The sequence below is a fragment of the Eleutherodactylus coqui genome, chromosome 5, assembly GCF_035609145.1.
Source record: "Eleutherodactylus coqui strain aEleCoq1 chromosome 5, aEleCoq1.hap1, whole genome shotgun sequence".
NCBI classification, from domain to species: domain Eukaryota; kingdom Metazoa; phylum Chordata; class Amphibia; order Anura; family Eleutherodactylidae; genus Eleutherodactylus; species Eleutherodactylus coqui.
Genome location: NC_089841.1, coordinates 142,037,060 through 142,049,355, shown reverse-complemented (window position 1 = coordinate 142,049,355; position 12,296 = coordinate 142,037,060).

The window sequence follows — 12,296 nt, the reverse complement described above, 5'->3', positions numbered from 1 at the left end:
CCGTGGACTTTCTCCATTACAAATTCATGTTCAGAACCTACAACCTAGCCCTGCACCATTCCAAACAAGTCTACTTCACCTCTCTAGTCTCCTCACTATCTCACAACCCTAAATGTCACTTTGATACCTTTCACTCCCTTCTCAGCCCAAAACCACAGCTCCCAGTGGCGGATCTCAGTGCCGAAGAGCTGCTGCTTACTTCAAAAAGAAAATCAACGACATCCGGCAGGAAATAACTTCCCAATCTCAGACTAGCCCCGACCCTAGTCTTGTCAGTAACAGCCCCTACTCACTGTCTGTACTCAGACCAACGACAGAGGAAGAAGTCTCTAGATTTCTTGCCTCTGCTTGCCCCACCACCTGCACTAGTAAGCAACCCTCTCCCCTCACCCCTCCTCTGGTCTCTCTCCCCAGTGGTTATCTCCTATCTGACCACTATATTCAACCTCTCTCTGACCTCTAGCATTTTTCCCTCCTCTTTCAAACATGCCATCATATCCCCACTGCTAAAGAAACTGACTTTGGACTAGACTGATGCTGCCAACTACCGACCCATCTCCAACCTTCCCTTCATCTCCAAACTACTAGAATGCCTGGTTTACTCCCGCCTTATAAGCTATCTATCAGACAACTCTCTTCTCGACCCTCTACAATCCAGCCTTCGCTCCCAACACTCAACAGAAACCGCCCTTACAGAGGTGTCAAACGACCTCCTGACAGCCAAATCAAGGGGTGACTACTCTCTATTGATCCTCCTCGATCTCTCCACAGCATTTGACACTGTTGACCAGAAAATTACTCCTCAGTATGTTTCGCTCCGTCAGCCTAAAGGACACTGCTCTCTCCTGGTTCTCCTCCTACCTATCTGACCGCTTACTCATTGTCTCCTTTGCTGGCTCTACCTCCCCTCCTCTTCCCCTTGCTGTTGGGGTCCCCCAGAGCCCGGTCCTCGGCCCCCTCCTTTTCTCCATCTACACAGCCCCTATTGGACAAACCATTAGGAGATTTGGCCTCCAATACCACCTCTACGCTGACGAAACCCAGTTATACACCTCTTCCTGTAACATCTCTTACCTTTCCTCCAAAACATCACCGACTGTTTGTCCGCTGTCTCTAACAGTATGTCCTCTCTTTACCTAAAATGGAACCTCTCAAAAACTGACCTACTGGTGTTTCTGCCCTCTACTAACCAACCTCATCCTGACAGCACGCCCGCTGCCTTGGGGCTATATTTGACTCTGATCTCTCCTTTACCCCCCACATTCAATCTGTTGCCCGAACATGTCAGCTGCACCTTAAGAACATCGCAAGAATCTGCCCTTTCCTCACCGTGGACACGCTAAAAATGCTCACTGTTGCCCTCATCCACGCTTGCCCCGATTATTGCAACTCGCTGCTGATCGGCCTCCTTTGCTTCAGACTCTCCCCCCTCCAATCCATTCTGAATGCGGCAGCCAGGCTCATCTTCCTGTCCAGCCGTTACTCGGACGCCTCTGCCCTGTGCCAGTCACTGCACTGGCTGCCCATCAAATACAGATTCAATTTAAACTTAATACCTTCATCCATTAAGCTCTCCATAGCACCGTGCCGCCCTACATCGCCTCCCTCATCTCAATCCACCACCCAGCCCGGGCCCTCTGCTCTGCTAACGAAATCAGACTAAGTGCCACTTTAATTCGAACCTCTCATTCCCACCTCCAAAACTTCTCCAGAGCAGCACCAGTCCTCTGGAATGCGCTACCCAAAACTATCCGCACAATCCCATTCACAAAACTTCAGGCGTGCTCCAAAAACGCACCTCTTTAGGGAGGCATACTATATTCCCTAAACCAAACCCCTCTGTACTCCGCCTGATAATGTGCTCCTTGTCCTAGTGACTGCAACCCCTGATAGCCACCATCAACTGCCCCCTGCAGTCACACCGATTCAGCCACTACACGGCCTAATGTCTGACCATTGCTTATGTGTATAGCATCTCACACTCTCTACCTCACCATACTGTGCACATCTCCAGCCCCTTTACCTTCTGTATCACCCCATTATTTGTAGTATGTAAGCTTGTTGGAACAGGACCCTCACCCCTACTGTTTCCATCAACTGATTACTATGTAACCGTAGTTTTTGAATTTCTGTACTTTTGTCTTTCTGTAGCCCCCTGTTTTTGTAAGCACTGTTTGGCGCTATATAAATAAAGATTATTCTTACAGGAAAGATTAGAGAGGGGTGAGTTTAATGAGGAGAAAACTGGTTAGTAATGACTTGCAGTAATGAAGACAGGAATGGATAAGAGAAATAATAAGCATTTTTGATGTATGCACACACTGTAAGAAAAGGGCGGATTCTGGTGATGTCTTTGAAGAGCAGCAGGCATGAGGATAAAAATGATTGAATATAGGAACTAAAGGAAAGATCACAGTCAAATATGATCCCAAGACAGCGAGGAGTTATAGTAGCATTAGACACTAAAGTTAACATGTCAGGTTTAGGTAAAGTAGTAGATTACAAAAACACAAAAATTCTGTTTCAGATAGAGAGAGGACATGATGTTACAGCAGACAAACACCGTTTTTTTGCAGTAGTGGGTTGATGTCTCCGGAAGAGGTGTATAATTGGGTGTCAACAGAATAGAGATGGTATTGAAGCCAAAACTGCTGATAGTTTGTCCAATAGGGATTGTGAAGATTTTTTTTTATGAAAAGAGAACCTAGGCCTCAGAGGCGTGAGGGCCCCAATGCAAAATGTGTAACAGGGCCCCCAAATATAATATTTTATTCATATTACTGGGCTCACAATATGGAAAAGAGAGGCCATATGGGCCCCCTAAGGCTCCTGGGCTCGGGTCAACTGCATTCTCTGCATCCCCTACAGTTACACCCCTGCTAGGACCGATCTCAGAGGAATCTGAACAGTAAAGAACAGCCCAGTAGAGTCAAGCAAATTGAGGAGGAGTTTGTGATCTACAGTATCAAACGTTGCAGAGAGATTCAGAAGAATTAGTAGAGAGTAGTTGCCATCTGATTTGACCATCAGGAACAGTGATTTAAGTCAATGGAAGCAAAAATTGATTTCACAAATTTGCCCTCCAGAATGTCCCCCCATGTAGCCAAAGCCCCACCCCCTCCTCCCCTAAATTGCACGAAACACAGCCAACATCTGTGGAACACTGTGCTCCTTCCAAAATTTGGTCACAATAGTGTATAGTGGTGTAGGAATCAATTGTAGCACACAGGTGTCATAGAAAATTAAAAAAGGTCCACATAGGGTTTCCTAGGTCCATAATTAAATCAGGGAAGACAGCAGGTGTGGTACTTGTTTTAAAAACAATGTCAAATGTTTTAAAAGGAAAAATTCTACCAGGTGAACAGAACAGTCAAGCATGGGCCTTCTCTGTAGAGCTATATCTGTTTCTTGTGCTATAGAAAATTTCCGTTTTGGGTGGAGGAAACAATGGAAGCAGACGCAGAGCAGCCGTACCTTGAGAGCAGAGTGTGCCATCAACAGCTCATTGGCCTTGTGGCTGCACTTCCCTAGATATATGAGTTTTAGGACAGCATGTTGGCTTTTACCCCATGCAGGGCTGTATGGAGGCCGGTTTTTGTCACATACGGATATCTGTGCTGATGTGGAGGGTGTTGAAAGGTGGTAGAAGAAGGGAGGGGAGAAACATAGATGAATGTCCTGCAAGACTTGGGGGTACCCTGAAATGTGGACCACCACTATCGACTTCATGCCCCACCTGCAGGACATTGGCCCAATGTGTTGTTAAGGATATATAAAACCCCTGGCAATGCTGGCTGGACCATGTGTCTATGGTTAGGCGCATCCTGCCACTAACAGCATTCCGCAATATCAGAGGCACATTATCACTAATATGGCAGCGCAGGACTGGGACAGGTTTTTGGGCAAAGAAATGGCGGCTTAGATCTGGTACTGTGGGTTAGTACAGAGCACCATGTTGCAGAAAGCGTCCGCGTCAACCAGCCTGAAGGGCAGCATTTCCATTGTTAGCAGCTGTGCAATGCTACGTTCAGGCTCTGTGTTTGTGGACGGTTGGGGTAATATTTTTTTACCTTGCCATAGCCTGGGAATGGGGGGCCAGCTGCTGATCTTGGGCATGCTGGATTGGGCATATGGGGTAGATGTCAATGTTTATGAAGTTGATTGTGGCGGCTCAACTTCAGCTCTCCCACTCCCGACTCTGTAGTATGCCGCTCGATCGTCAATTGCGGAGGAAAGATCTGAAGTAAGCATGCTACGACTCCTACACAAAATGGCCTTTCTGAGCTCAGAGGCTACTGCATGAACAGGAAGGTTGATGGAGGAAAAGGCAGCTAAAGCAGTGGAAGAGGGAGCAGGATGGGGCTGACTCTTTGCCCTCTCGCCTGGGTGGACTCTCCAAGGCAGCAGGCGGTGGGAGTTTATGTGGCTGTTCATATACATTGTGTTGAAGCTGTTTACATTCCTGACGTGTTTTAAATGCTTGCCGCAGATCTTACAGATGACCGTTCTTCTGTCATCACATGTGGTTTCAAAGAAAGCTCAGGCTGCACAAGTCCAGTGAGCAGACTTAGCTGTGGGCCTGATGTTGCTGTGACTAGTAGTACCATGAGGTGCTGGCACTACCCTTTTGTTTTTCTGTGACACCCTACTCGCTGCCTTGGTAGGATGCTGCCCGCAATGTCTGCCTCTTCCTCTCTGGTCCCTCCAATAGAATGCTATTTAAGTTCTCTGCTGGTATACAAGCTTTCACACCCAGCAGGTATATATCCTCTGTTGAATATCTGTCTCTAACAACAGACCAAGTTTTACATATAAATGTGATGCAGCTTCTCTGTCTGGTGCTCAGCTGTAAAATGGCCACTGTTTACACTGTGCCTATGTTATACATTTCAAGGTCATGTGATGCAGGTCAAGAGAATAGGACTAAAACTAATTATTCTCTGTCACGCCCACCCAGGGGGTGCGTCATCTCGTCAGGCAGCACCTCCACTATTGAAGTTACCACTTCACTCTCTTCACCTCGTATGTAGTATCATTGTTCACAACAAACACGACTGTACGGGTTTTGCTCCACCCCTCTCTTTCCTGCTCGTCCACATGTGATGCAGGTGTCCAATGAAACTGCTGCCCATATGCAACATGGAGGACACATTTGGTGGCATCATGAAGGTGCCCTGGCTGCTGATTGGCTACACGTTGGCCTCTGTAGCAGGTATAATGGGAATTTTAATTTTCCTGCAAATTTCACCAAAAATTAGGTCAGATTTATCTGATTCGATTTGGTGAAAGTTGGGTCTTTTTTATTGCCTGACTGATCAATATGAGCAACACCAATTAGGAGATTTAACACTATAGGAAAGGTGGTTTCTGTAGCATGTAAAGTACGAAAACCAGACTGTAAGGTGTCAAGAAGAGAGTTTGCAGAGAGATATTTGATTATGTAGACCATGCGTTCCAGGATTTGGGAGATAAAAAGGAGATTAGAGATTGGTCGCTAGTTAGCAGTGTGGGATGGGTCAAGACAATGTTTTCTTTTTATTAATGGGAATATCACAGCATGTTTAAAAGAGTAGGGAAAGATATCATTAGAAGGATTTTATATATAAGATGTTAGGGAATAGGGTCAAACGAAAAAAGTTTGGTACGGTGTTAGCCAGTAGAGCAAAATGTGATTGCTCTCAGTAAGAGAAACCAAGTAATCTTGTAGATATGATACCAACAAAAATATATGATGTAATAGCGAGCTTTTGAATCTACTCAGGGAACTCTGACAAGCTGAATGAAATCGATCCGAAGGGGCGCATATAAATATGTATATATATATATATTTATATATATATATTTATATATATATATATATACAGGCACAGACTTGGCGTGATTAATTTGCACTTAAAAAAATACCACAACAGGGTGAGCAGAGGAGCAAATACTTATCGTATATACTCAGGTATAATACGAGTTTTTCAGCACAAAAAAAATGTGCTGAAAAGCCCCACTTGGCTTATACTCGAGTGAGGTAAAAAAAACCAAAACGCAATATTCACCTCTCAGCCGGCATCTGTGTCCCTGGCGTGATGCTCTGCCCGGCGGTGTGGCAAGCTGCTTCAGTCTTCTCCCCACTGTCATCTGCCTGGCTTGGCTTTGAAATCGCCGCAGTCAGTGCTGTGTGGGGAAGCGCTGTGATTGGGTCGAGCGCCGACCAATCAGAGTCGGCGCTCGATAAAACAATCACAAACATTCAGTGATTAATAATTAGGGATGTGAAAGTTTTATGGTCTCTAAATTGATGTTAGGGGGTCACCAGGCCAATGTGTGCCAGGCCAGTGTGTTATCTCTGCTCCAGATATAGAGTCACTAATGCAGAAAAGAAAAAAAAATAGATCCTGCAGACTTCTACTATTATTAGGTGAGATGCTGCTTAGAGATTGGGATATATATATTGCCAAATATTTTCAATTTTATCTTTGAAATAAGTGCCCAGGTCTTCCACGCAGAGATATGTCATAGCCCTAAATTACAGCCACCTAAGGAAAGAGTACAAAATAGTAAAGCGTTTTTTGGATTACTGGATAGTGAGGAGAGTAGTGAAATTAGTTTGTTTGTATGGTGAAGGGCAAAGTTGTAAATTCCGAGCATGAACTTGTAATGGAGGAAATCTGCTGATGTATGCAATTTTCCACAGGCGTTCAGCACATCTAGAGCACTGCTAAAGGCAATATGTTTGAGGTGTGTGCCAACGATAGTGTTGCCTATGTCAGGAGGGTTGGAGTGTAGCGAAGCTGCTTTGTCCAGGGTACTTTTGAGAGTCTCCGGAATACCCATTTAAGAGACAGCAGAAAGCATGCAATGAATGTTAACCAGATTTGCAATATTTCCTTGTGGGGCATGTAAAAGTTCAGGTTAGTAAAAAAGGTGGACCAGGGATAGGAAAGATGTCTCCGAAGCTATTAGCAGAAAAATAGAGAGGGTCATCAGACTTTTTAGTGATTTTATGAGAGTTACTTAATCCTTTCCAATCCAGTGATCTCGTCCGACATTCAGATTTCCCATATCTATACTACACTATGTAAGGTCCACACCTTACACTATGTGTAATATAGATATGCAGAACACCCTCCAACATCGGAGCTGTCATGACCTGCATAGTCTATTCATTTCTAATTTCTCTAATTCCATCTATCTATAAAAAAATTAGATATGAATAGTCTTATTATATAAATGTAGTATATCAATATACTTATAATTACAGGATTATTACCAATGATGCTCCCGATGTAAAACACTCATAACTAACATCTAATTTTGCCAAAATTGCTAATACGATTATCACGACAGATCATTTTTATGTGTTTCTGTTGAGTAATTCTAAGGAATCCACAACACGCTTTCCCACCCAAAATAAATAAGAGTTGGGGAGTGTGTGGAGGGCAGGAACTTGGGTTGGAAAGGGTTAAAGACTCATAGTGTCCAGATTATGGTTAAAAAATGTATATATACGGTACCAATACAATCTTTACTATCCATATAGTAAAGTTAATGCAATATTTAAACTGCATAGGGAACAAAAAGGAAAAACTAAGCATGATTGTTTTTTTTTCTCTTTCCTCCCAAATATTAAAAGTTAATAAAACACATATACTCCATAATGGTTATATTAAAAAAGGCATCCCACAAAAAAAGAAAAATCACACATATGGTTGCATCAATAGGAAAATAAAAAGTTATGGCTCTTAGAATGTGACGACAAACATTGTTTTAATCATGATATATACTATTATTGTGCAAAAGCAGTAAAGCATGAAAAAACCTATACATGTTATGTATCGATGTAAGGGATCCAAAGAACAGAGGATAACTTGCTGATCTGTTGGGGTCTTACTGCTGAGACCCCTGCCGATCTCAAGAACTGGGGGTCCTGTTTCCCTATGCTCCTCACTACCTGGTTACTACACCCCCTCAGTCAGGAGGATACTGAATAGAGCGCTGGTCCATTCACTTTCAGTGGCACTGCTGAGATACCCAAGCGGCACCCACCTGGAAGTCATGTGACCACTGCCTGCCATTTAGAGACCCAGCATCACCGTTCAAAAGGTAGTGTTGCTGTGTCCTTTTGATTGGCAGGCAGCAGTCACCTGACTTCCACTGTCAACAGAGACTGGGTGAATCGCAGGGCTACAGCACTGGATTGCTGAGGCCGAGGACAGGTAAGTACCATTTTTTTAAATTGTTTTAACCCATTTGCTCTAATTTTAAATAGTTAATTGTAACTTGACAACCCCTTTAAGGGTTTAATTAACTATTTTAAGTCAGTTTGTCACTTAAATATTGTTGAAATGACCATGAAATATTGTCCACATATGTAATAAAATAAACTTTATTGGGTTGTCTTTTCTTTTTTACATACACGTTGTAACTTTCCACAAAGTATTTTAATGAGATTTCTTAAGCAGGAAATTAGGAAAGACTGCCATCATATACATTAAATATTCTATTCCATATTCATTCCTTATGACACTTGGCAGAGTTATACAAATCATTGCTCTATATTTTAGAAAGCTAATGGTGTAAAGTATAGGTAGCGCCCAAAAATAATAGATCATTTATTCCAGCTGGCATACAGCTATTCTAGATTTCAGTTTGTTGGTTATTTGATCCAACCACACCCTGTGCTCACTGCTTTACCATCTGAATGCCCTCCTACCAATATATAGAGAGTAAAACGGCTACAGCATACCTGAATTTAGCTGTCAGATGATCCAGAAATACATGCTAGAGCAATACCAAAAGCAATTATCAGTGCTCATCCTGGATTTTAGAAGCCAAGACTCCAGGCAGAAGTACAAGACTGTACGCACCCTCATTTTCCCTTATATATACAACTGATGTATACGTTTTATTGGAATATTATACAGTTTACTCAGTGGATTTTGCTGACAATGAAGATCATTTCCATCTGAAATTGAAAGAAAAAATCATTTGCAAATCTAGATACTTATCTGACCGACTGTTAAAAATGTTTTTCAGCTATTAAAGGTTTCTTCCCTTTTGTTTTCAGAGAGTCAGCACCTTAGGTGCAGTCACCCAGCTTTTCAATAGCTAATCTGCCTGTCTGGCATTCACAAACCCTCAAATTAGGGGGAAGGGAAGGGAGGAATAAAGGATATTTTATACATGCACCTTGGATGCTGTCACAACCATTCTTTTACGTATGAGGGTTTTGAAAGACAAGTGTCTGGCCAGTTTGAAATTTTGCATTTTTCCAGCCAGTAGTCCCAAACTGAAAATCTGTGAGTGACCAGGAATGGCTAAGCATCATTTGGAGCTCTATCTTTGAACAGAATCCAAGGTGCTGCCACCAGGTCCATCGAGGATAAATCATTTTTATCTGTAACCATAGTTTGTTAGCAAATTAAAGTCACGTAGCCAAACCCCACCCATGGATTTAGGTTTGGTCAACACTGCTCTGCCCAACTGGAGTCTAGAAGAATGCCATATGAACCTGACAGCCTTCTGTACGACCCTGAAATAACTATCAGGGATGCCTATCTGCACAGTCTGAAATAGGTATAGAAGACAATCCATCTTTACAACATTCATTTGGCTAAACCAGGAGTTAGATTTGCACTGATGTCTTTGTAAATCTTCTAAGGTCTTCTCCTGCAATGACAGGTAATTGTGGGACTAAAGTAAGTTGAGCTGTGCCAGAATTTTAATATCGAGGTATGGAATGCTTTATGTTTACCATTAAAATACAAAATTTGGAGGGTGCGGCCTAGTAGCAGAGCAAGCAAGACGTACATTCACAGAGCTCCTCTCTAATAAGACTCTAATCACTGGATTGACCACTGAGAACATACTGTATTTCATCTCCAGGAGATCCTTGGACCTACCTGCTACCTGGAGAACAGCTTGGAGCGACCTCTGAGAAGCCAACTGGCAGCGACAGGACTTTTACTGTTAAGCCTGGTGGGTGGCTGAACCCCAGAACCTTGACTCTCTACACCTCCTGAACTGCAGCTAGCAGTTTGACAGCTCCTATCCCGTGATCCTCTGAGACAGGCCCCTTCAGATGCCAGGATCCGAAGCTGGGATACAGATACTGGGGGCCTCCCCTTGTGTTTGAGCCTCTTTAGTGCTCCGCGCGCTTTCTTCCACCAGCACTGCCCACATGTAAACAGGCAGGCGCCATCTTAGCTGACCAGGAGATGGGACTTGGTGATCTTGAGCAACTTTCTCCCATACACCCGGCCCGCAGTGCATGGCACAGCTGAGTACAATCTGCCGCTGCATAGTTGTACTGCAGCTGTCATTTCCTATCCACAGGCTCTTTAGATGGTTCTTAGACATATGAGGGACTAGTGCCCTAATTTTATATGGAAAGAAAACTTCCTATATAAAATCCACTGTAGAATATATAAACTTTACTACCATCTAGTGGCCAAATACAATATAACAATCGTGGTATTACACTACAAAAGACGACATGGAAAATACTGCTTGCTTTCTGCATATACCTAATGAATATGATACTCTATACTTTGGCGACAGAAACTGGACGATTTTATGACTTACAGGATATCATGGAGCCTCAGTCGAGTCGTGTCAATGACAAGCACTTTGTAGAGGATATTTACTAGAAGAGACATTTATTCTTATCCTATCGCCTCCTATCCCTTGGGCTGTTAACTTAAAAAACACTGTCAATGAGTCCCGCTCAACTAAAACCTGGAAAAAAATAGTCAAAGCTCTTATTCTTGAACCAATGAACATCTAAAGCATTGCCTTCAGATGATTGCTCTTGCTCATCAACAGAAGATCCTCCACTCTCTCTAAATTTACCCCAACGAGTCCTAACCCACTAGAAACAATGATCACTCCTCATCCAGAAACTCTGTTAACCCAAATACAAATGAGATTACAAAAAGAATTATCAGAAACATCAGCTGATATCACAGCGAAACTCACTAAAAAATTTGCGACTTAGGTCAGAGAACATCAGCTCTTGAAGAACGTATGGATAATGCCACAACTGTACTGGAGTCTTATGAAAAAGTAGAACAACTACATGACAAAATACAATTCCTTCACAATAAACTAGAAGATGCTGAAAACAGGGCTTGCAGAGACAATTTACGAATACGAGGACTTCCTGAATCTAGTGGCGTAGCAAGGACAGGTGGTACCCACTGTGGACATTTTTTTTGTCCCCTTCTCTTACACTCCCCACCCCCCAGCTGCTGGGAAGACACTTGGTGGTCATGTGGGATCAGGCTGATAAATATACCCATCACTATAGTGCTACAGCAATGCCCCGACTCCTGCATTATGTCCTACACCTCACTCTCACCAGCTCCTCTGACGTGCTGCTCTCTCAGGCCCTGCAAAAGCAGCACACTGAGCCCCCGCAAGTCGTCATCTTATTATTGTAACCACCTCTTCCCTGACAGGCGGCAGTCACATGACAACAACAATCCCTAGAAGCCCCCCTAGAGGCACCAGCAAGACACGCCCAGAGCACACTGATCACATGACTTGTCCACTCGTACAAAAGAAGGTGGTGCTATGTGGATAGACTGTGTGGTCACATGTTGCTGCTGTCTGTATGCCAATGACATCATAAGAGGTTTAATGCTCTTCTCCGGTTGGTCAAGGATGAGGATCTATGTGGCGGTGTGGAGACCTTAAAAAGCAGGTGAGATGGGGGCTGTGGCCTGGGATGTGGGGGTCATATGGCACAATTCGCCATACCATGTACAGCTGAGCTGTCTCCCCTTTCAGTGATGACACCTGAGGTGTCCCGCACCTGCTGCACCCCCCTTCCTACACCATTGCCTGAATTAAAGACCTACAATCAATCGTCACTGCTTTATTTCAGAAACTTTACCCTAACATTCCAATTGAAAGATTAGAAATGGATAGAGCCCACAGAGCATTGCATGACCGTAAACATAAAGGTTCTACAAGAGATATTGCACTCAAACTCCACTATAACCACACCCAGGAACTTTTACACCAAGCTGCCTGATCCACTTCTTCAAAATTAGCATTTCAAGACCATGACCATCAACTGTTTCCTAACCTAGCCCCATCAATTCTGGCCAAACAGTGAGCCCTTAAACCCTACCTAAAAATCCTACAACAAAAAACAATCCAGCGCCGCTGGGGCTTCCCATTTTAGTTAACCTTTACTTATCAAGACAAGGTACATACAATCCTCTCTCCTGAAGGAGCCCGTTGTTGCTTTGAAAATTTACAATTTCGACATCTCTACAACAGAACCCTTTGACCCCTCA